Below are 25,598 nucleotides of genomic sequence, written 5' to 3'. Positions count from 1 at the left end.
GATAAAGACATAAAATCTGGTTAACTCTATTAACTTTACAACATCATGTCATGAAATGTCATCTCAGTTTCCAAGGCTGTCAATTTATGCCACAGCCCTTCTGGCCTGGGTTCCTCTTGCTCTTTCCATTCAGACATGCACAGCAGGCAGCAGCCTTTCTGAGCTACCCAGCTCACCTGTGCACATGCACTCTAGAACAATATGAATATTACATGTAGCAGCCTTTGCAGCAAAGGATATATTAAGTCCTATATTTTTAATGCCACTTTTAGTATGCCTATAAAAAGACTCTATGCAAAAAAGAAAGGATTTTGTATTTCTGTTCTGTATGGGAATAGGGTACCTAGTGAGAGACATGGCAAGTGGGAATGCTCCCATCCAGGTGCAGCAGCTTTTTGTAACCTGCATCTGCATGGGATTTGCAAAGAATTACATAAAACTTATCTTCCTACAAGCATCAGACCTAGTTGAGCCCATAGGATTTTTACATCTCAAGAGGTTTTTACTGGTAAGTCACACTAGAAGTGCTGGTGAATGCTATCCTTCACAGTGACTGGATGACATGCTGCTCTTCCAATTTCTCTGTAACCACTCAGAAATGTGACATCTTTACAAATCATTGTGTGCCCTCCCACAGTTCATATTAGAGGGCCAGAAGAAAAAGAAATGCCTGCCAGAAATTTGTAACAGAATTCGGTATTTGAAGTTTTCTCTTATATTTGCCCTTACTTCTTCCAAACTAAATTAGAGCAAAAGAAATAATTACAGCTTCACAAATATCTTACCTGCCTTTGCATTGCCCCTGTTACTGTACTTCAGTTCTGGCCTGAAAAGATTTCCCCAGCAGCAAGAGAACATCTAACCTCCATGACCCTTGCAACTTTGCGTTTTCTTGAGATAGAAAATGTATTAAACTAGCAGGACTGGGAGTATGTTAAAGCATGGACCCCAGAGATCACTTCAGGTCTTTTCCACCTCCCTGGCAAGACATGCCAAAAGTGACATTCTGTAAGAAGAAGGGCTTCCTAGCACCACTTCTGCCAAAGAACAGAGAGACTTACCTGGGAATTAGGTCATTAAAACAGAGGGCCTGACTCACAGTGAGAGGTGGATCAATAAGTGACCTTTGACAGATTTGAGCCACTGATCAATGATTACTTTTTTATTAAATAATTCTTTTCCTGTACCAGCAGGGACTCCTTCCCTCGCACACAGCATTAACATTAACCTTTGCTGCACAAGGATTAAAGGAGATGATACCGTAGAGAACCATTGAGAAAGCAGTGAGCAGTAAGGAAAAAGGCAAAACAGAAGCTTAGCCCAAGGAAACACACTCTTCCCTCTGCTCAGGACTGGGTCATGCTGCCCAATTTCCCCATCACTACTCCACCCAACTCTACTCATTGTATATAAGCACTGCCAGGTCAGTCTGAGAAAGAAGGCAATGCTCAATTCAACTATAAAGGCTGAGAAATCAGGGATACCCAGTGAAGGCAGACAGGGCAAGGTGGCACCCATAATGGTCATAACATAATTAATAAATCAGCTACAACATCGTAATGAAAATCAAGGACAATTCAAAGGAAGCCGTGCTGACCCACACCTCCCAGAACCTTAACTGATAGCAGACACATCCTGAAGCATTTCTATTTCACTGTTTGGCTTCATCCCAAAACACTTCTATCCATGCCAAACTGTTTGTCTTCACAGCATTTGCTCCTCCTGAGTGGATATCATCAGTCACACCCATCTGTGACAGCTATTTTGTTATATGAGGAAAAAAGACCCTTAGGGAAAAGCACAGTTCATCAAATGTGCTATGCCTTGGACTTGGGTTCAGTCTTAATGCAGGTCTCCTGGGGTGACCCTGTACACTAATCAGGTGTGCCCTTTGGCACTGTGCCCACAGCAGAAAGACCAGGTGGCACCAGGTGAAACCTTAAAGAACTGGAAGACTGAAAGGATGACACGGGGATGTGAAAAACCCCAAGAGATAGCATGGAATAAGCTTCTTTCTGCTTTGACAGTGGTTTGCTCTAGTGTAGCTTTTACTGTGAAGGTTCTGCTGGTTTCTCCATATACTCCTTTACATGATATATCTCACAGGAACTGGTGGGAGGATTATATATTCTCCTCTCACACAGTCCAACACCATTATTCCCAATAAGTGTTGTACCACAGTCCCCAGTAAAGCAGTATGTCTTTGTCTTGGTGCAGTGCCAAGGAACCAAGTGACATTTGAGCCTTAGATGAGGAGAAGAAGCTACAAGCAGCACAGCCCCCAGCAAAAGGAAGCCTTTGGCTAAAGAGAGAAACATGGAAACCAGAGAACAATATGACAAGAAGTATCTAGTTCACTTCGTACATCTTGCATGTATATAATTCACCACCATATATTTCAATAGTTGTCACCCAAGGAGAGCTCACACTAACTTGAAGTGTCTCCCATCTATCTCAAAGAAACAGGAGGCCTGCTTAGCTGAAGTCCACCCTCATCTAACCATTATCAATGCAAAAGCAGCTGCACTGATGGCAAGAACACATGCCCTGTTCCTTGTCTTTTGGGGTGATCAGTTGCTCATTCTTTAAGCCTTGATGTGTGAACCAATAACTCAGCATGAGCCCTCCCCAGCAAGAATACAGGGAATGTCTGCTGTCTTGAGAAGAGACACCTACTGCCCTTATAACTTCACATTGGTTTTAGTCCATGCAGAACAAAATGCCTTATGGAAGAAACAGAATCACGTGCACTAAATCAGAGACAAATCGGACAGCAGAGTGCTAATTATTATCAACAAACAGATCTTAGTAGTTAGGGAGAGGCTGGAGAGCTCATCAACTACTTTGCACAGAAAAACCCCACCCAATGTGACAAAGCTCACCCATCTGAAGAAGGCAGTAGGCTCTCAAATCTTCTTCTAGTCTTGCTTTGACAACACATCTCCTGGCCCTGTAGGCCTCATTTCTTTGGACATACAGACTCACTGGTCTCTTCAAAGTCTCAGTCTGCACCTACAGTGTTTCCTTGCATTCTGAACTTCCTCTCCTTCCTCATCAGAGAAAGGAAGAATCACAGGGAGACCTCATATTTTAAATTTACAGAATTCTTGTACAGACTAAGAAATTGCATCGTACACATTTGCGCTTCCCTTTCAATCCTCAGCAGAGTTGCTGGGCCTCACTCCTTCCTCACTCCCATACCAACTCCCAAAAAGAAATCCTCCAACACCTTGTCACAGACAGCAGGCAGGACCAGCCAACATCAGCTCCCTAAGAGACCTTCCACTGTCACACCAAGCAGAGAAACTGAGCTCTTCCACGGCTAACACAAGACTCTAGTTCTCCATCCAGAGAAGCCAAGGAGGGATGAGGATACCCAGAGTCAAATCCCAGCCTCAGGCTGGTCATTCAATAGAAGGTGGGATTTTAATTCCTAGTTTTAATAAAAAAAAATGTAGTTGCAGATTTTGAAAAGCAGCGGCATCAAGAAAAACGTGGCAAGAGTCTGCATAAATCTTCTTGCCAAGTCCCCTGTTTCCCCTGGAGAAGGAAATTAACCAAGAGGAGATGCAGCAGCCATGCTGTCCCTGCAGTATCATTTCTTCTATCAAATCATGTATCCATGCTTTGTCCTTCCACTCACAAGGTGCAGATTGACTCCTCCCTAGGAACTTGGTCTGTAGGATTTGAAGAAAAGGTGAAGGGAACATTATCTCCTTATCCTATACAAACCTGCACCCTCCTCATTTCTTCTCAATGCTTTTTCTGTGTTTTTCATTTCCTTCAATGATCTATATAACTGAGCCATGTGTTTCTTCTCATTATGAATATGAAATATTAGCCTATTCAATAATTTAAGTGGTCCAAACACTGATTTTAAGCACACTTAAAATTAACAAAAAATTACAAAGCTTGCTTGCTATTTGTCTTGGATCAAAAAATAAACTGGCATTGGCAAATTATATTCCATTAAAGGATACTACCAATTTAAAAAAATCATTATTCTATTTGAGTACTTTTTTATTTGCTATTGTTGCAAGCAACACCTAAGATTAATCCAACTGAAGGATTAGAAGGGAAAATGCCTTTCACCTAAGTGCTTACTCCATGCGTGTGACAGTAGTTTGCGTCAAGCCAGTTTGACTGTTTCTCTTGCAAGCAGTCAGATCCCCTTTGGATTACATCCATAGAAATAGAGAAGGAAAAATACATGTGGAAATGTAACTGCAGAAACTCAAATATTAGCAAGTGAACCCAAAGAGAACACTTTTTCTTTTCACCTAAGTAAAATGAAGCTGCTGCACAGTCCTTAAACAACACTCACACTCTGAAAATCCTCTGCCTCAAATAAACACACATTTCCCATCAGGCACAAAAGCATATTCAGTGTTCAACAGACAGTGTGAATACTGGTTACAGTCTTTTTCACACACTCTACCCTAGAATGATGAGACATCTATGATTCATTCTCCAACCCACCTCCCCAGTCACACACCTAGGAGGAAGGCATGTTGAATGTTTTGGGGGTTGTTTTCACATCAAAGAATAGAAATATTAAAAGAATTGCATTTCTTTGGGGATTTTGTTCCTCCTCAAAAGGAGTCTCATCACTTAATTTTTCCCTTCTGCATTTCCCCACACTTCCCCTACGTCCAACCCACTGTCTGATATTCTTTCCCTTCCCAGAGACTGTCTCCTCTTCAACCTTGCTCCTTCCAGACATCCCTTCCAGTGTTGCCTCCTGGCTCTCCCCTTTTCCTTTCTGTGTGAAGTCGGACAGGTTCTTGTGCAGATGTCAGCACACACATGAAGCTCTGTTAGATCTACACTTCATAAATCAGAAAGCTGCCTTCTGCTCTCTTTATTCACACTCTTCATTCAAAAACTTTTTCTCTAGTCCTTCTCCCTCCCAGCCTCTTCTACTTCCCTATATACTTTTGCCTCACCAAAAGCTTCGTACTTTTTTTCATGTTTTTATTTCTTGCTTTTAAAACTTCCTTTTTCCTACCTGTTCTCCAGCTACTTCCTTTGGATTCTTTTGCTACCAGACTGTCATCTATGCTGTCAGTGCCAACCACATCTACAGTACAGTTAAATCATTTATTAGATTCCTTTTTTACTTATTTTCCTAATTTGTTCCCTGGAGTCCTAGCACTGTCAGTTCCCAATCACAAGGACATCAAACCTATACCCTGTCCCCTCCTTCTCTAAAATCTTTTACTGGGAACTGACCACTCTTACAGGATGCAATAGCCAAACCTTTTCACAGGGGCACATGATGATGTGTAAGTGTTAAGAAGGTGGTTTATATGAACTGATTAGAAGAGATTAGTGAAACATTGATAACCAAGGCTGACTCCACTTGCAGTTTAGACAAAGGTTTGTGCTGACCATTCTGGGCAACTTATCATAAGAGAAAAAAAGAAACTGAAGAGAAAAAAGATTCAACTGAGCTACTTTGGCTGTGGACAGAGCTAAGCAAAGACACAGAGAAGCTCCAAGGCAAGAGAAGTCTGCCCCATCAGCCAAATACTAGAGCAAACATTTAACTCTTTAGAGTTCAAACTCTACAGTCAGCAGGAAACTGACTCAAAGAAAGGCAACTTGCCAGCTACTTAGAGTAGCTAAGATCAATGAGTCAGAGGGTCAGCATCTATGATGCTAAGAGTTTCACCTGGAAACATGAAAGAAAAAAGGACAGTAGCATCTGCTCACTAGGCTGCTCCATAAGGCACATCATGGGACCAAAACACACACACCCTCAACCCCCAAGTAGTGAGTCAGGACAGAGCCTTTCAAATCTTGATGCACAATACTCCACATGAAAGTTGTTTGCAGTGACCTGTTGCTTTCACACCTTACAGGAAAGTTGCGTATAACATCACCCCCAAACCTCTGGCAGGTTACACTGTGACATGACACACTACATACACCCAGGCAGATGCACAAGGGTATGTGTGCAGGTGACAGAGGAAAAGGCAGTCAGAGAAGTGAATAAACATACAGGCAGCAGTGATTGAAAACTCTGAAAGTCTAAGGTCTCTGCAAATGCCTGAGTAAAAGCAGTGGCATCTCCCAGATCGATTATGCATGCACGCCACTGAAAACACAGACTGCTAAAGTGCCAGAGCTCTGCTGGATAATTTATAGGCTGGTGTTAGTATTCACAGAGGAGTGGGCAGAGTTCAAAGGAACGAGGTGAAGAATAAAGGTTTGAGCCTTATGAAAACACCACCACAGCCAGCATGAGCATCTGCACCACAAAGGGCTTCAGCTGTGCTGGGTGCAGGCAGAAGCCAGCAGATATTATCCAAGTAGGAGCCATCAAGTGGTATCTTGGCACAGGGGCAGAGAGTTCAGGGAGGGTGTACAATCAGAGCATGCACATGTGCAAACTTTGCAAGTGCTGAGCACGTGCCTGCTTGACTTTTGGAAAAGCAGAGGAAAGCTGTGTGCCAAACAGCCTGCAAGCCTGTTCTAGCTCAACACTTCCTCACAATATTCTTGATTCTTCTACACTCGCCATACCCCAGATTTGCTGGGCTACTTCTGTCACAGAGATATATAACAAGCAGGGAGTAACTGAAGACCTTCACATGCCTTTTTCATTAATGGTCTCACCAGGATTTGAAGCCAGGACTGTAGGGAAGAAATTAAGCATACTAAGCCACACAAAATGCAAGCTTTATTTAGGTGAGCTTGAGTTTTCCAGCTTTATCACTGCCTGAGCCTCTTAGACATCTAGTTATCCAGAGACAAAGATGGCAAGACAGTGAGGTCATCAATTTACTAAGCCTTATGTCTGCTCACGTTTCAGATTAGACACAACACCAATGGCATTAGAATAAGTACTGTGCAGTAAACTTCAGCAGAGATGTAAAGCAAAGGCTGCCTCGCCCATCTTCACTCCTCTCTCTGCAAGGCTACTCTAAAGCCAGATCTTACAAACAGATATGCAGGTGCACAGCATTTACTGCCACTATTCACTGTTACCATCTAGTGCTGGAAACAGAGTACAAGGGAAAGCACAATATACAGACAAGATGAACTAAGGGATTTAACCAGTATTTTTGGTATTGCATGGATGCCCAGATAGCACCTTTAAGCTCATTGTCATAGCTTCCACAGCACTCAGCAAAATCCTCTCCAACACTACTCATTCCAAAAGAGAGTTGTCTGGAGGTACAAGTAGTTTTTTGTTCTAGAACCTTTCCTAAACGAAGCTCTATGGCCCTTGCAACACCTACCCAAACTGGGAAGGCCCACAGGAATTTGGTATAATAACAGTGTGCTGCTAAGTATTCTAACAAATACTCATCTGACTCACTTATTGGTGCAGGTTAGCCTTCAGGGACATTCTGTCTGGGTGCAGTACTTGAGGCTCAATCAATTATACAAAGTTATCTTTATTAGAGGCCACAGAGGGGCATGCTTTAGAGACACAAATCACTCAGGATGAAAACCCTTCATTCTGCATTTAGGCAGCATCACACAACAACATTCTTGTGTATGACTGGATAATACAGTAATATAATTCAATAGAATAATTGTCACTACAACTAGACTCCTCTCTGTACAATTAGAATTTTAAGGTGGGTTTTTCTCCAAAGAATCTGGAGGATTGCAGTATTGATGGATACCCATTCTTTTAGTCATGAGAGGGCTGAGCAGGAAAGAATTGAAATAAGGAATCTATGTTTTTATTCTTTTAAGCAATGCAAAGAATCTCCATAAAGAGATGGCAACACTATTACATGGAATATGTAACTTGATTAATTCTGTTGCTAGACATGCGATCATTAGGGTCTTGGGAATTAATCTATTGTTAGTCCACAGTATCATTCCAGGTGGGTTTTTACCTGCAATGCTATTACAAGTCAGAGGACAAAGGCACATGGTGCACAACACAGAATGTTGTGGGTCAGCAGCATCTGCTGATTTTTCTGACAACCATTAACTGAGAAAAGTTTGGAATACTATCTCAAACCAATTCTAAGATGAAGAGTGCACCAAATGTGATTAAATAATTCGGTCTGTTGTCTATGATCTTCAACAAAAATAATTTAAACTCCATTTATTGAATTTGAGACCTTTTTCAGAGATAAGAAAAAGAGATAGCAATTTGCTTTTGTCATGAAATAACTCAATGACAGGATGAAAAAGAAAGTTTGTGCCTCCTGCCCTTTCCATTTGATTATTTACCTCTGACAGTATAAAGAAGGGAGGTGTCAGGGGAGAAAAAAAAAACACAGAACAACCATAAAATAAAACACATGAAAATATCTAGACAGAGTCCAGTGAAAAGAGGCTATAAAGCCGTGTTCACATAACAAGGTTCTGGTAACTGGGGGACTGCAGGGGTGGATCCGCTGAGAACTTCCAGAAGCTTCTCCCATGTTCAGGAGAACCAGTATCAGTCAGCTCCAAGACAAACCTTCTGCTGGCCAAGGCTGAGCCCATAAGTGATGGCAGTGACACCTCTGTGATAACCAATTTATGAAGAAGAAAATGTTTCGGCACAGAATTAACTGCGGTCAGGGAAGAGAGGAGTGGGACTACATGATAGGAAGAACTGTGCAGAGCACCAAGGCCAGTGGGGAAGGAAGGGCAGCAGGTGCTCTAAGCACCAGAGCTGAGATCCCCCCACAGCCCACAGTGAAGACCATGGTGAGGCAGGATTTGCCCCTGCAGTCCATAGAAATTCACGGGGGTGCAGAGGTCCCATGGAGGGGACCCACACTGGAGCGGGTGAATACCCAAAGAAGGTTGTGACCCCTTGGGAAACCTGTGCTGGAACATGCTGCTGGCAGGACTGTGACCTTGTGGGGAACCTACACTGAAGCAGTCTCTTCCTGAAGGGCATCCTCTGGAAAGGGGTCTATGTTGGAGCAGCTTGTGAAGAGCTGTGGCCTTAGGAAAGGACTTATATTGGAAAAGTTCGTGAAGAACTGTGTCCTGTGGAAGGGAGCCCACACTAGAGCAAGGGAAGGACTCCTCTTCCTGAGGACAGCAACAGAAACAACATGGGATGAACTGACTGTAACCCCCATTCCCCATCTTCCTGCACTGCTCATAGCAGGAGGAGGCAGAGAATCAGGAATGAAGCTAAGGCTGTGAAGGAAAGAGGGCTGCAGGAAGGTGCTTTTAGGATTTTTTTTTTATTTCTCATTATTCTACTCTGATTTTGATTGGTAATATTTTCAATTGCCTTCCTCAAGTCAAGTCTCTTGCCCATGACAGTATTTGGTGAGTGATCTCTCCCTGCCCTTGTCTCAACTCATGGACCATTTGTTATATTTTCTCTCCCTGTCCAGCTGAGGAGGGGAGTGGCAGAGCAGCTTTGGTGGATACCTGTCATCCAGCCAGGGTCAAACCACCAGAAGCAAGACAGGAAAGACTTCAATGGAAATAGAGAGAAGAGGTATAAACTGTTTAACATATAGGGAAACAAAAATTACAGAGAAGAACAACCAAATCTGAAAGGACATAACGAATCAGTTTACAAACAGAACCTTTTTTCCAGCACAATTACAGTGACAGAATAATCACTGGAGAGCTTTAAGAAATCATCCACTGAGCTCTTACATGGGATAATCTAGCAAAGGGACCCGGGAGACATTAAAGATCTTAAAGAACAAACTCCTCAAAGCGCAAGAACAGTTCAATTCAATTTGTGGGAAACCAAGTGGGTGTGGAAGGAAGCAGGCAGCTGAATGGGAAACTCCTGACAGCACTCAAACACAAAAGGATGAGAATGAAAGGTGAAAGTGGGGGTGTGCTTCTCAGGAAGAATACAGAAACTCTGCCTCAGCATGTCAGAATGAAAATTAGAAAAGCTTGAAATGGCATGAAAATTCATAAAATGTGAAAGGCATCAAGAATGGCTTCTTAATGCACCCTGCTAGCAAAAGCATGACTAAGAAATCTGTGGGCCCAAAGCTGAATGGAACAAGAAACCAGTGGTAAAAAGAAAACATTTAGGTTACCTATGGATGGCATTAGATAGATTTTGCAACACTTTGGTAAGACATCACTTCAGCCAACAAACCTCCTGCATTATGCCACTTACTTTGAATATTCATCCTGCTGAGATCCATCAGTCTTTTTGCTGTGTCCTTCAAAATGCAGGGCAGCAGAATCCCATGTTTAGTTTCATTCTCTTTCCACAATAATAAACTACTGTTTCCTTAGAAAACTGCAATGGACACTTCATTGTTGGACCATTGTTGGACCAGTCTCCCTATCTTTACCAGATGAATGATGGGAAGTTTTGGGACAGAAAAAGCTACATTGAGTGAGAATTAAGCTGTTTTATTTAAACAGATGGAAGATGCACACACAACACCACCAAAGCAAAGGACACAGTTTGAATTATTGTTATAATTCTTTGACACATGCCTACAGAAAGCTTGACAACAGCTAAGCTGTCAACATGCTATCATACCACCCATCCTGCTGACCAATCTTTGGGTTTTCTGTACTCCCCCAGTTGTCTGTGTCCATCTGTTGTCTCCTGTCTCATCCTTATCTTACTAGCTCTTTGGGGCAGGGAACATTTTTTGCCTTGTGTTTGAACAAGCATTGTGTAGGTGCTACCACAATAGGCAGGAATAAAAATAACAACAATAATTAGGTTATATCTTAGTATCTCCTTGGGTTGGAATGTTTCCCTCCTGACTTCACAGCAGTGTTCATAAACAATTATAACTTGGTGCAATATGGGGCCTCATAAACAAATAATTACATCCCAACCTACCTTCAACCATTTCACCAGTCATCCCTCGAGGGCTGATCTGCTGAGCTCTCCATATGCTCCAAAAGGTGAGTGTGTGTGAACTCAGTTTCAGCAGAAGATACCAGCCTTGCAGTGTAGCAGGACTAACACCCTGCACATAACCCATAGATTTTCTTTGGACAGAACAAGCTTCCTACACACAAACTGTTGCCTCCTACTTTTGTGTGTCAACCCTGACTCATTTCTAGTGCCAAGAAGAAGAGCATAGTATCTTCATCCTCTACTCCTCTGAAGAATGGCAAAAGCCTGCAGTTATAAGTTTATGTAAGATGGTGGAAAACAGTTACATTATAAACTGTGCACACAGATTGTGGTCAAGCACAACACTGTACAACTTTAACAAGCATATATTCCCAGGTGTTCTTTGAAACTAAAAGGAAAATCTTCCTTCCTTGAGGCTCCCTAGGGAAAATGGCTCGCTGCACTGGAGACACTCAAATTCACTCCTAGGCCCAACTGGATCCAGACAGGCTGTTAGTGTAAATCTAAGATTCAGAAAAAGTTAGCAGTAACATGCCACATACTATGTCTTGGACTGCTTGCTAGTAGCTGAAAGGTTCTGCTGAACTCTTGGGGAAGAAAAGCCCCATTCACCAAGAAACATCCTCCTCTCACAAGTACCAAAGTACCAAAGTATATGTCTACTGAATCAAGCATTAGGCTCTCTCTTCTCAAATCCACTGTCTGCAAAGACACCTCCTGCAATGCCTCATCCACACAACTCTGCTTGAGGACACCAGAAGAAATATGTTGCAGTGAGGAAAATCCTTTGCCCTTGTCTATTTCTTTTGATGGAAGAGCACAGAAAAATTATCTTGTAACTGTAACACACCATACAAATCTGCAGTGGGTTTTGATAGGTGAAAGCAGAAGTGTAAGCCTTTCTTTCCATCTCCAAATAATTTCACCAAATCTTCCCACTGTAAATTAAACAATAACCAGGATAAAAGTCTCCAATAACTTCCAATTCCTAGTTATGAAGATGCAGGCAGTTGGGCCAGTCCTCTGCTTGTTTATCTGCAGAAATAGAAAGGCTTACAGTGCTGGATGCTAATGTAACACTACTGAACACACAGGCTCCCTCAGGTCTTTTTGGGATGTGCAGTGTAAAACTGGATTATGCCAGGGGCATGGAAGGTGCTGTAGGGCAATCTGCAGAGGGAGTGATTCACCCTGGCTCTGCTTCCCCACGCTCCCACCACAACTGCCAGCGAGGGGACAAGCCTGCCTCTCAGGCACTGCAAGAGCTCTTGGGACCAGACATCAGGAGTTCAGGCAGCCCATTCCCTTCTGAACCTGTCAAAACTATAATAAAACAACCTAGTTAAAATTATGTGTCTCCTGTCTCATCTGCTCTTAAAACTTCCTGTGATGAGGGCACTACAGCCTCCCTCAGGACACTGTTTTCCTGCTTAACTTTCCAAATACTCATAAAGCTTTTCCTAGCACTTACCTCCACATCTTCCTTGCTACAAATTAAGCTGATTACTTCTTGTCCTATCCCCAGTGGACACAGAGAACAATTAATCACTGTCTTCTTAAAACAAGCTTTTAAATATTGGACGGCTTTTCCCTCGTCAATCTTCTCTCTAGTCTAAACCAACCCAGCCAATCCTCTCCTTGCAGACAGCGTTGGCCACTCTGGCTGCTCTCTCCTCATCTCCTTCCACTGTTTCTGGTTTTCCTGCTCTCCTGGATGCAATGCTCTGCTATGGCTTCAGCAGTGGCTGCTAGCATAGAAAAACTACAGCCTGTGTGCTACACGTGACTCTCCTGTTAAATATACCCTGAAATGGGATTTGCTTTTTTGCAACATCACCACACTGTTGACTCATATTCAGTCTCTGACTCACAGTAGTGCCTCCTAGATCCTTTTCTGCAGTTCTGTTGCCTTGGCTTGTTATCCCCCATTTTACACACAGGCATTTGAGTAGATCTTTCCAAGTACAGTACTTTTCATTTGTCTTTAATAAATTGCTTCTTATCAAATTTAGACCACTTTCTAGTTTAATTGGTAAATTACCTATGTTGTGCCAAGAAAGCAGATCAACTTCCAACCTCATGTTACACATTGACAACAAAGAGAGCATGAAAGGAAGAACTGCTGTGTTCAAACTTCTTAAAAAGAGTTACTGTCTTATCAGAAGCTCAGCAATTCACTGCTGCTTTTTCACTCTGCATTCTACCTGATTCTGGCAGGTTGACCCTGGCTGGATGACAGGTACTCACCAAAGCCGTTCTACCACTCCCCTCTGCAACTGGACAGGGAGACAAAATATAAAGAAAGGCTCATGAGTTAAGAGATCACTCATCAATTACTGTCACAGGCAAAACAGACTTGAATTTGGGAAATTAATTTAACTTATTACCAATCAAAATCAAAGCAGGATAATGAGAAGCAAAACCTAAAAACATCTTCCCCACATCCCTCCCTCTTTCCTGACCTTAACTTATTCCCAATTCTTTACCTTCTCCCCATCAGCAGTGCAGGGAAATGGGGAATGGAGATTATGAGCAGTTCATCACATGTTGATTCTGCTGCTACTCCCTCCTCAAAGAGAAGAGTCCTTTTCCTGCTCTAGTCTGGGGTCCTTTCCATAGAAAACAGTCTTCCATTAATTCCTCCAGCATGAGTTCTTCTCAAGGGTTACAGTTCTGCACTAACTGCTCCAAAACAGATCCCTCTCCATGGGGTTCAGTCCTTCAAGAACAGGCTGCTCCAGTGTGGGCACCCATGGGATCACAAGTCCTGTCAGCAAACCTGCTCCAGCATGAGCTCCTCTCTCTGTGGATCTGCAGGTCCCTGCCAGGAGCCTGTCCCAGCACAGGTTTTCCAAGGCATCACAACCTTCTTTCAGGCTCCTCCTGCTGCAGGGTGGGGCTCCCTCCATGGGCTGCAGGTGGATCTCTGCTCCCCAATGGATTTCCACAGGCTGCAGGAGCACATCCTGCCTCACCATGGTCTTCACCATGGGCTGCAGGGGGATCTCAGCTCTGGCACCCAGAGTCCTCCTGCGCTGCCTTCTTTGCTGACCTCGGTGTCTGCAGAGTTGCTACTGTCACATATTCTCCTTCCATTTTTCTCTGGCCACAACTGTGCAAAATTTTCTTTGCTGCTCAAGTACAATATCACAAAGGTGCTACTGTGATTCTTTGGCTTGGCTTTAGCCAGCAGAACATCCATCTGGGAGCCAGCTGGGATTGCTTCTGCTGGACATGAAGTTTCTGGCAGCTCCTCATAGAAGCCACCCTGTAGCCCCCCCAGCTACCAAAACCTGGCCATGCAAACCCAATGCACTGACACACGGTGGTCTTCATAAATTAACAGTAGCTCCCTCTAGCCTCATAAAACACATTTACTCAATGAAATTACAATCTGCTGTCAAAAAAGTACAGCAACATCCTAGGCACCACACCACTCTATGACCCAAGCTAGTACCAAACAGAGCTGCTAGCAACTCAGTAGCCCATATCATCCAACAAGGAAGAGAAGGGACACATTTAAAAAACTAATTATTTGAACTACATCTTTAAGACCTGGCTCAACAAAATTATGACTTCTGGTCCACTGGTATTAGACACACCCTTAATATGTATTTGATTAATGATCTATATGAAATTACATCAAGGATCAATTTTCTTTGTATTTTCTCCATAAAGTTCTTAGCATTTGATTCCCAGATATGCAGCAGGTATTTTTAATGCATCTACCCGAAATTATATCATACCCTCTTTGACAATGCTGCTTGAGCTGACCAGACAACCTGGCAGATTTTATTACCAGGATATCAATGAATTAACAGGCATTCTGAGTCCCTCAGGAAGGCTGGCCTTAGTCTCCTCACAGGACTTCTGCACTCTCTTTGTCCCCCTTCAAAAAGTCAAAGTAATCTATAATTTAAAATTTAAAATTTAAAATAATCTATAATTTAACATTTTGGTCTACAAAAAATGTAGCGTGTAACCAGCCATCATAAGAGAACAATAAATTACCAGAATTTCTCTCACCCAAAAATTAAAAAGGATGTTAAGTGAATGTGTCCAGAGGAGGATAACAAAGCTGCTGAAATGCTAGGACACATGTCCTCTGAGGAGGGGCTAAGCACTCTGGGTTTATTTAGTTAGGAAAAAAAGAGGATTGAGAGGCAAGCCCACTGCTATCTACAGCTTCCTGAGGAGGGGAACTGCAGGGAGGTGCTGAGCTCTTTTCCCTGGCATTCAGTGACAGGACATGAGGGAATGACTTAAAAATGCTGCAGGTGAGGTTCAGACCAGATATTAGGCAACACTTCTTTACAGAGAGAGAGTGACCAAACACTGGACCAGGCTTCCTACAGGGGTGGTCAATGCCCTGTGACTCTCAGCAACACTTGCACAATGCCCTCAATGTTTACTGTCCTGAAGTGTTGGACTAGTTTGAACTGGAACTATTCTATTCTATTCTGTTATCAGATATATGAAGCTTTCCTTTCAAGGAACTCAATGTTTTACAAATTATAATTTTGAATTTTCGGTGAATGGCAAAAGTGATGACTGTTATAAAAAACTGGTTAAACACACTCTGGGAAAGAACTGCTTCTTAAGTTAGTACTTAAGGACCATCCTTCCTGCTCTCCTGACACTCCATACCACTGTAATGAAGTTAATGGGTCATGGATCAGAACATGCTGAGGAACACCTGATTGAAAAGCCTTACAGAAAAGGACCTGAGCTCCTGGTGGACATCACATTGAATATCAGCCAACATGCCCTTGCACAAAAGGCAGCTAATGGTATTGTGGGCTGCATTAGGAATGTTGTCAGCAGGTGAGGAAGGGGATCCTTCCCTCTGCTCAGCACTGGTGAGGCCAAACGTGGAGTACTCTGTGTGCAGCTGTGGACTCCCCAGTACAAGAGGGAGGCAGACATAACAAAGGGCCATGAAGAAGATTATGAGTGTCTCTCATACTAGGAAAAGCTAGGAAAGCTAAGACTGGAGGAGAAAATACTCAAAAGGGTCTGTGGTGTCTGATCAATGTACATAATTACCTGAAGGCAGGCTGTAAAGGTAACACAGCCAGGCTTTTTTCAGTGCTGCCCAGTGACAGGACCAGAGGCAACGAGCACAGACTGAAACACTGAAGGTCCTGCCTGAACATCAGGAAACACGTTTTTACTGGGAGAGTAACTGAGCCCTGGCACAAGTTGCCCAGGGAAGTTGTAGAGTCTCCCTCCTTAAAGATACTAAAAAGCCATGGTCATAATTGCTGGGTGGCCCTGCTTGAGTAAGGGGTTGGATTAGATGACCTTGAGAGTCCCTTCCAGATTTAACCATACTGTGATTTTTACCAGCCATCAGCAGGTCAAAAATCTTCCTAGAAAACAGCTGCTCTGTGGCCTAATCTATTATTTTTCAAATGTCTCCTGATGCTATAGCAGATCCTTCTGTACTTTGATACTGCAGATGGTGGAGAAAAGAAATTTAACAGCTAGGACAGGTTCCTTCTCAGGACAATGCTGCTGTTTCACTTACTGCATGAACTGATTGAGATCTTCGTGAAATCACTTTAATTCAGACTTATGCAATGCTCAGAAAGGTCAGACAGGTTATTCCCTCCTTTCCATTACTTCCCACAACTAGTGAAGATGGAAAGCACAGTGGTCAAAAAAACTCAAATCAAACTGTTTAATGCTGTTAAGAATATATTGCTCACATCAGCAGAGAATTTTATTCCAGATAAGATCTTAGACTAAAGCAAGGACTCTTATCTTCTCTATGCATTGCCAACACCTGGGAGCACAAAAGGAGGACAGCACAGCCTTCCATTGGTTCTTCCAGTCTAATGAACAGAAGAGAGTTCAACTAAGCAAGGGAAGGACAAATCATAATGTTTTCCCACCTTCTAATGGTCCAAGGACGAGAAAAGAAAGTATGAAAAAGTGCACATCACAACCTACAACCTTATACGTGTGTTCACTGACTGACATCCACATGTAGTAAATGGTATTTGTGAGTAACAAGAGCATTACAACTTGTGGCTTAACTTGCACCACAACTTGATTCACTTATATGTACAAGAGCAACTATAAGAGTAGAAAATTAGAAGAATATCAACTGGACAGAAAGCCTCTCTAACACCTTGAAAAGAATCTGTCTTCCATTTTGCTTTTTAATAAAAGTGAAGTATTTTGTAAGAAATACTGTTGTCTACCTGGTAATTCCTTAATTCATATCAGTTGAAAACTGTGCAGTTACAGAAGGAAGAAGATTCACACTTAAGATGAATGAAGAACTCTGAGCTTAAGGTGAACAGATTTTTCTACAACCCTTGCGTTGCTTCCCTCCATGACTAGTCATGAAGACAGGACAGAAGGTCCTTCCACACATCCCTCACCAGATCCCATTCCTCCACACTCCATTTAGTTTCTGCAGTTCAAGCAGATTCCTTTTCCCCCTGAAATCAATGTTTAATTAACACATTATTGGAAAAAAAAAAAAAACGGGATGCAAGAGCAGACTGAAACAAAGCCAGCACTACCCTGCTCTGCAGATGCAGCCAGTCCCATTAGACAATTACCCCACTGGAAAGTTATTCCTCTCCTCATCCTCCTTCAGCTGCCAGCAAACATCATCCTCTTGCTTAGTTACCTTTCCTTCCGTCCCCACAGGACTCTTTCCTTTCTTAGAAGTGGTCCACAACAGCAAAAAGACAGAGTAGAGGGAGAAGGGGAGCAAGTGCTCTCTGTGCAGCCTCACAGTGTGACTGAGGCCTCATCTTTAATCCTGCCATCCCAGGAGCAGCACACTGATTCCCCTGATGACCACCCCATCAACACAGCAGGCACAGCAGAAACAGGACAATGTGCTGTGCCACGAGCAGGGGATTCTCAGAGGGTCAGACCCACAAGCAGATCCTGGAACTACACACAGCTGGATGTAGCCAAAGGCAGCGGAGATGGTACCGGCAGCTTCAAAAAGTTTACATCATACCTCCCCCTATCCTCATCAATTATTATTCTATCCCATTCCTTGGCTCTCATCCTGCTGCTGGGAGGTACTTGGATGCAGGGGATGCTGCAGCACTGTCAAGGGCATTATAAGGCAGGCCAGGGCTTGAGCACCCTCCCTGCTACACACGCAGGCACCCACACTACAGGGCTGGTGCAGCTGGCAAAGGACAGCAGAGTCCATGAACTCCTGGGCTGAGCTGCCCTAGCTATGAAGGGAGACATCAGGATCTTTGAAGGAGTCAACCATCCCAGCACTGTCATTCCAGGATCCAAAGCTACTAGTGTTAATTAGTTCCCATGATGTGATGGATGACAAGCGGCAGGACTAGGAATGACACAAGCAGATTGTGTTTGAAACAAGCCATCCCTCACCATCAAGGGCAGAGGAAAGGAATTTGGAAAGGACAGGAGCTCAGCACACCAGTGAGAGACTAGAGATACACTGACAGCCCCAAAATCCCTGATATACCCTTCCCACCACCCCAGCTCGGTCCTTCTGCCAGCAGACAAAAACAGGCAGGGGAGTGTGCCTGGGAGAGAACTCAGGCACATGGCTGTGAGAAACAAGAAGAGAGCTCTGAGACAAGGGGAAGCAAAGCAGATGAAGGGCTAATCCACCCTGTTGCAAGAGACCATATTTCAGACAGAGCTGCACTTGTGACAGCTGGAAGCAAACCTCCACCACCCTCTGAAAAGCCACATAGTGATACTCAGCAGCCCAGACTCTAAAGAGGCTGAAGGCTTTAGCCCAGACAGAGCACTTTGCCAAGCTGGCTGCGCAGTGCACAGTTCACAAGAGCTGTCCACGGTGCTCAGAGAACACTGTTTTCTGTGAATGGTAGCAAGAGAAATTGTATTCCCACCTTCCCTTAAGGGAGAACACAGGATCTTCCAACATCACTAGTGTATTTCCAGTAGGAGTCTTAATGCTCAACTTTTCAAGAACATCACTACAGAAACACTGCATTTTATCCCTACTAGACTTCAGTAAAACAATACTCAAGTTAGCCCAACCAAATGGTTTTTCATGGTTTTTCCACTGAAAAAAAAAATTCACAAAAGGGTATAAACAGAGCATTAAAAGTGCCACCCATTGCCCACAACAAGTTGAAAGGAAGAACAAATTTCTCCCATGCCATCTATGAAAGTGTCTTCATCTGACTGTTTGGACGGCAGCGAGAAATCAAAACACCACTTCTGATTCTCAGAGTCCTTTACACATGAATTGCCATTATCTATGCCCAAGTGAGGAGAAAAAAGAAAAGGAGAAAAAGTGAGGAGAAAAAAGAAAAAGCAAACAACCTGAACCAAGATTATGTAGTGTACTGGTTTCAAGACGATAACTCTTCTATCTCAGTTTCAAAATTAGAAGTATTTCCCCCACCACTTGCTGTATGAACAAACCAGCTCTGCTAGACTGACAGACTGCTATTACATAGAAAAGGTGGATGAGGGAGAGATGAGAGCTGATACAAATTTCCAAAGCTTAACCAAATTTTGGGTAATTTCTTACTTCAGCTTGGGCAATTGTCCAAAAATAAAGCCTGTCTTCTCTTCATGCTGGTGGGGAACAGGGGCAGATAAAGCTGGATGCATTTTGTTTTTAAATTAAGCCCCTTGTCACCTGCATCATCATCAGAGGTCATGTCTTATCCTGGCTTTTGGTCATCATAAAGCTTCTGACTCTTTCAGTTTGTTCCTGGACAGATCACTGCGTGTCCTTATCATTGACACAGCCTATCACAGCTCAGCCAGTATCCTGACATCCACCTGCACGTGCCCACAGCATAGGGCTAAAGGAGAGGGCAAAAGAAAACAGATTGGGGTGGAGGGGGAGAAATACACTCTGCTTGTCAAGAAAAATATTCTAAAGAGCCCTGGAGGAGGCTGCAGAAAAAGAAGTTCAGTAGATCCACCAAAATACCACTGCTGATACAAGAAAAGGGGAACGAAACTCTACCTTCCCAGGAATAATCCAGACAGGAGCCCAAACATCTTGTACAGCCTGAAGGTGTCCTCTAGGTTGAGGGCTTCAATCCAATCCTAACACTTACAAAAAAAAAAAAAAAAAAAAAAAAAAAAAAAAAAAAAAAAAAAAAAAAGTTGCCTGTACCTGCTGGCTTGGCAACTTGCTTAGAAAGGGAAGAAAGTAAGGGACGGAGGAAGCGTAATAATTTCGTTTTTGCACAGGGACTTAAAATCCACCATCACTGCTACCACAAATTACCCCTGGCACCATCTCTCACTCTCTGGATGCTTTGCGGGAGCTGAGTTCTCCTCTTGCTTCAAGGATGCAAAACATTCAGGGTCAGGGTAAATTCCAGCACTATGTCAATGTTCTTCCTTGGGTTTGAATCACTGGGGAAAGGGAGGAACCATAAACCCTTGGGCCCACCTTTGCCCTTCAGGGCATCAGGGAGATACCAGGGAGGCAGTCTCCACAGGATGGGAGCAGCAACACAGGCCCTGCAATACATTCTGCCTGTTGCTCAGATGGCCACCACATTGTCTTAGAGAGCAGCCATGTAAGAGCCCAGTGTAACAAGGATAAAAAGGTGTGAGAGAGCATTGAAAGGAGGGCTACAAAGATGGTGAAGGGCCTAGAGGACAAGCCTTATGAGAAACAGCTGGGATCACTTGGACTATTCAGTCTGCAGGAGACAGGGAATAATACGTCATCAGAGTCTACAACTTGCTCGTGAGGGGAAGTGGAAGGGCAGGCACTGATTTCTTCTCTCCGGTGACCAGTGACAGGACTCAATGAAATGGCCTGAAGCTGAATCAGGGGAGGTTTAGTTTGGATGTTAGGAGAATGTTCTTCCCCCAGAGGGTGGTTGGGCAATGGAAGAGGTCCTCCAAAGGGAAGTGGTCACAGCACCACGCCTGACAGAGTTCCAGAAGCATTTGGACAATACCCTCAGGCACATGGTGTGATTCTTGGTGTGTTTTGTGCAGAGCCAGGAGTTGGACTCCAGCTGAGGATACTGTATGATGGTAAGATTCCTACAAGCACAGGAGCTGCAGCACAACCACTTCCAAAGTAACTGAGGTAAGAGGGCCAGCAGTGAGAGCTCAGAAGGTACCTACTGGTGAAGCTGGGCAGCTGAAACAAGATTGGCTCTGGTGAGCACAAACCAGGGGAGCAGAGGAATCTCTCCAGGCATCACCTAGAGCAACCTGTGAGGCACTGGACACACCCCTGCCTCCACCCTCCTGCCTGTAGATTATCACTGCACCTCAAGGTCAGAGAAAGGAGAAAAGCAAAAGGCAAACACCAGTAGCTCTGGACAGATCTATTTATTCAACTTTTGCTATTGTTTCATGAAATGGAAAGATCCAGAAATATGGAGACCTCGGAGCAGGCACAGCCACACAGAGAAAATGAGAAGTAGCAGCTGGCAGAACCACAGAAGCACCTTCCTGCCACAGCTCCCCTCGCCCTGGGTGGGAGCAGCCCATGGCCAAAGACGGAAGTCAGTCCTTCACACCCAGAAAAGGAGGGTGCTGAGCAGTTCTGTGAGCCTTGGAGAGGGTCCTGAACATCCTGAAATGCAGGAAAAGCTTCCCTCTCAGTGCCTCAGCTGCCTCATCCCCACATGCCAGTCACCACAGCCACCCACTGAGGCTTGTCGTGTTCTAGCTGGGGGAACGAAGGAGGGGAACAGTGGATGGAGAGAGAGACTCTTATCTCCCTATGCTTCCACACCCCAGCCTTTTCCCTGCTCCACTCAGACCTGAAAAGCCATGGCTCTCCTGCACATCCTACAACAGAAACACAAGGAGCTTTTCTCCGCCTCTCAATTCACCACCCTCCAGGCTCCAGCAGGGACTGCATGGAAATGGCGATATTCCTGTATTGTCTGGATCAACAGTACGGATAAGCTCAAAGAGGGCAAGAGAGGATGGCATGGGAGGATGAGGCGGGAATGCTTTGTTCAGCCCTGGTTCCAGTGCAGCCCACCCCCTCTCTCGATCGCAATGCCCTCCAGCTCGGACATGCAAGGAGGCATTGGAAAGGGAGGGGACCTGGGATGCTTATGAATTTTGTTTCCCCTATCAAGGGGACAGCACACTCCCTGGAGCATGCCTGGCTGTGACGGAGCTCCCTGGAGTAACCTTTATTCCAGTGTGTCGCAAGCATGTATTTCACGGATGGTTACACTGCATCATTATCACCAGACGTTCATTTGACCAAAATAATGTTATTAGCATCGTCAGGTCCATTTTCCCCCACACAATTTCTCCCTCCCCAGTACACATACACTCCCTCCAACCCCCAGGCCCCTGCCATCCACACAGGGCACACCCCTCCACGGCACAAAATCTCATGATGTGTGACACAATGTCCAGGAAAAGAGAACGGCAAGAGGGGCTGGCGAAATGGATGGACGTGCCTTTGGCAATTACTGCGTTCCTCACCCTCTGCCAGTGTTTACCAACCGCACAGACACACAAAGATGCACACGCAAAAATTGAAATTAAATCACCGACTACCCAAGGTGCATGACCATGGGTGTACGCGCGTGCCCAAGCTGCGGCCACAGTCCTGTCGGGAGCCCAAATCCGTGTGGCATGAAGTAAAGGTCATCGTGCCACTGTTGTGATGCACTAAAAAAAAGCCGCAGAGCCATCAGGATGTAACACAGAATTTTCTCGTCAAGGGATGAGAAACCTTCGGGGGAGTGGGGGCTGGGAGGAGGAAAGCGGGTGTGCGGATGGGGGGGATGGGGGAAAATGGCAGAAAATGGGGAGGAAAATGAAGAATACAAAGCTCCACTTCGCTAATCCAAGATAGACAATCCATCCCTTCCCCCCTCTGTACGCCCTCCCTCCCTCCGAAATGTTGGTGCAGATGGATTTCTGTATCTTGGTTTTGCAGCAGTGGGTCTAATGACTCCCATACCAAACCCCCTCGCTATGATAACCCCTCCCACTATTTTTTTTTAGACCCGGCTGAAGAATAATGTGTTTTTAGAGATAATGGGTTTTATAAAAAGAAAAGAAAAAGGGACGCAGCGCAGACATTATGCGAATAAGCTGCTCCCCGCATCACCCCCATCTTCTCCCAACCACACATTCCGATTTCATCCCCTCCCGTCGTTCTCCAGCCTTCCCCATCAGCTCCCCCAAGGAAAGGAAAAAACCCACAGTGCGATCTGGGTAGCCGATCTCAAAATCCCAAGCACTAATCTGCTTGAATTTGTTCTTGCCCTTATATAAGCAGCAGCACGTCAACATGTTCAGTGGAAACGCAGCGTAAAATGAGGCCAGGCTACAGCCATGAACAGGGGTGATATCGGCAGATATCGCTTCTATCGAGAAGCCATCGCCACCAGGTTGATGAAATCAAGCATTGGGCTTCCAGCCGTTCCCTTGCTTTATTTATTTATTTTTCAACGCTTATTCTAATTTTACTTTGTTTCATTTTGGTTTCGCTCTACTTCATTTTTGAAAGGACAAAAGTGAAATAAATAATTAAAAGCCTAGAGACATACCCCACCAGAAGGTGCCCGAATGCTCCAGAAAGAGAATCCTCACCTCCCAACTTTGGGGTTTGGTTTTGTTTTTTTTTTAATAAATAAATACAGTCCTGTTGCTCACATTATCCCCAAACTTCCAGTGTCCCCAGCTGCACCTCCCTACTCCCAAAAACCAGACACTTTGCTAGCGAGAGATAAAGGTTTAAGAAAGTGCTGAATACTGAAAAGAAACTGATAGAGAAATGAAAATTATGTCTATACAATAATCCAGTTCATTCAGCTGATAAGGTGCGTTCAGTCGCAAACCCACGAGCAATAATGTCTGCAACCTCCTCCCCCCAAAATACTACTAACCCTTATATAAACTTGCTAAACGTAACACTGATGACCATTTCAAATGAAACCAGTGACAGACGTAACACCTTTCTGGTTAACGCTACAATTAATAACTGACCGTATCATCACGGCAAACAAAACCTTTTGTGATCAAATTTTCCCCCACCTACTCAACGTTTCTCTTAGACTTTACACTGGTCTAGTTAAGAGTTCGCCCCTTCAAAAAATAGCCCCTCAAATTTTGCAATAAGGAGGTATTGGCGGGCGGTCATTTCAATATTCACCTTTTTAGGAGGGCTGTGTGCTTATCTCAGAACAATTACGGGTAGCAAAAATACAGGAGGGACAAATAATATTTAAAAAAAACAAAATAATTTCTTAAAACTATTTGCAACGAAGTGTCGAACAGTTTGGTGGAAGGAGAGCTTGGAAAAGCAAAAAGCTGAAAGTGTGCTTTTTATAAACGATTCAGTGTTTTTAGCCCTGGTTCTGCCTCCCCAATCCTTTGGTTTTTCTGCCGCTGATCTCATGCCTAATCTTTTTTATTGTTTTCTTTCGAGGGAGGAGGGGTAGAAATCAGGAAGAAAAAAAAAATGAAAGTGTTCAATTTGAACAAAATACATTCTTAAAACTGCACTGTTAAATATGTTATTTCGTAGCCACAAAAAATTACCATTAAAATAAATTAAAGAGTAAGCAAAAGACAAGTCACCTGCAAAGCACCAGAGTCGGTGCCCTTAGGTAGGAGAATTACATCACTCCCTGACTCAATGGTGTTTTCTTTTAAATTATAAAGCAGGTATAATTTTTGTCTTACAGAAAAAATCCCGATAAGAAAAAAACTATAAAGTCGTTATTTCACATAGATTTTACACGAAAAAAAGCACTGAACCAACCTTTAAGGTCACTGACTGCCTGAAAACCCACGGCAGTCACTCACGGTGGAAGTTTTCAGGCAAGACGGCTACTAAATCATTAATACAAACAAATGGAAGGCGGGGAAGAAAGGCGCTACCGTAATAGATCCGAAGACTTGGAAGAGACAAAAAATATTAAAGAAAAAAACTTTCCTTTTCAGCCTCTCTTCTTTTCTCGTTAGTATTAAAAAAAAAAATAAATCCTTGAGCTTTAGTCAAACAGCCGGCTCACTCTAAGGGTCTCCCTGCTGTAACTCAGCGTAGTGTCTTCTTTTTCGAAAGCCCCCCCACACCAATTTTCCATTGCAAAATGCCCCGCCGCGGGAACTGCGATCTCCCGAAAAGTCAGACCGAAGGAGCCGGAGCGTCCCGAGGGTCGGAGCGCGCCCACTCCGCGCGGGCGGGCAGCGCCCAGCCCCGCCGGGGCAGCGAGGAACGGGAGAGGGATAAAGCGATCCGAAACACTTGTCGCGGCAAGGGTGAGGAGAAACCCACCCGCGGAGCTCCGGAGCGGCGGCGCCCAGCACTCGCCGGGCGGGCAGCTCCCTCCGATCCGATCCGCGCCGTGCCGAGCCGCCCCCCGCCCGCCGCCCCTCTCACCTCCGCAGCCGGGCGGGCGCCGGCCGCCGCGCCAACTCGCCTGCGCTGCGGGGCAGGGGGCTCCAGCGTGGCCCCAGCCGCGGGGGCTGCGGGGGTCCCGGGGACGCCGGGCTGGGCTGGCCGTGCCGAGCCGAGCCGTGCCGTGCCGGGAGAGCCGCGGGCGGCCGCGGGCGGAGCTGCGCAGGGCTGAGCGCGCCGCGGTGCCGGAGCAGCCCGAGCCCCGCGCACGCCGCCGCCGCCGCCCCCTGCTGCCGCCGCGCCCGCCCCACCGGCCCCGGCTTTTAAAGAGACCGCGGGTCCGCGCCCCGGCCCCCGGCACGGTCCGCCCGGCCCCGGCAGCGGGCACGGCCCCGGAGCGGGCACGGGCAGCAGCGCTCCGCCGGGCTTCGCCTCCCACGCTTCCGCCGCCTCTTCCCAGCAGAGAGCTTCGGCGGCTTCCCGGCCCGTCAGCCTCCCGCTCCCCGAGCGCTCCTTCGCCGG

General features: G+C 44.9%; 1 protein-coding gene across 1 annotated transcript in view; it reads right to left on the bottom strand.

Annotated features, from left to right (window-relative positions):
- LOC131084959 (neurexin-3-like) overlaps positions 1-25,037 on the bottom strand; it is a 124,786-nt gene extending 99,749 nt beyond the window's left edge. Inside the window, exon 1 of the mRNA XM_058026716.1 lies at positions 25,014-25,037. The gene's annotated coding sequence lies outside the window, so the exon portion shown is untranslated. The remainder of the gene's footprint in view (positions 1-25,013) is intronic.
- Between the last annotated feature and the right edge of the window lie 561 nt (positions 25,038-25,598).

This window comes from Melospiza georgiana, chromosome 6 (assembly GCF_028018845.1).
Source record: "Melospiza georgiana isolate bMelGeo1 chromosome 6, bMelGeo1.pri, whole genome shotgun sequence".
Taxonomy (NCBI): Eukaryota; Metazoa; Chordata; class Aves; order Passeriformes; family Passerellidae; genus Melospiza; species Melospiza georgiana.
This window is presented reverse-complemented; position numbering and strand designations above follow the sequence as displayed.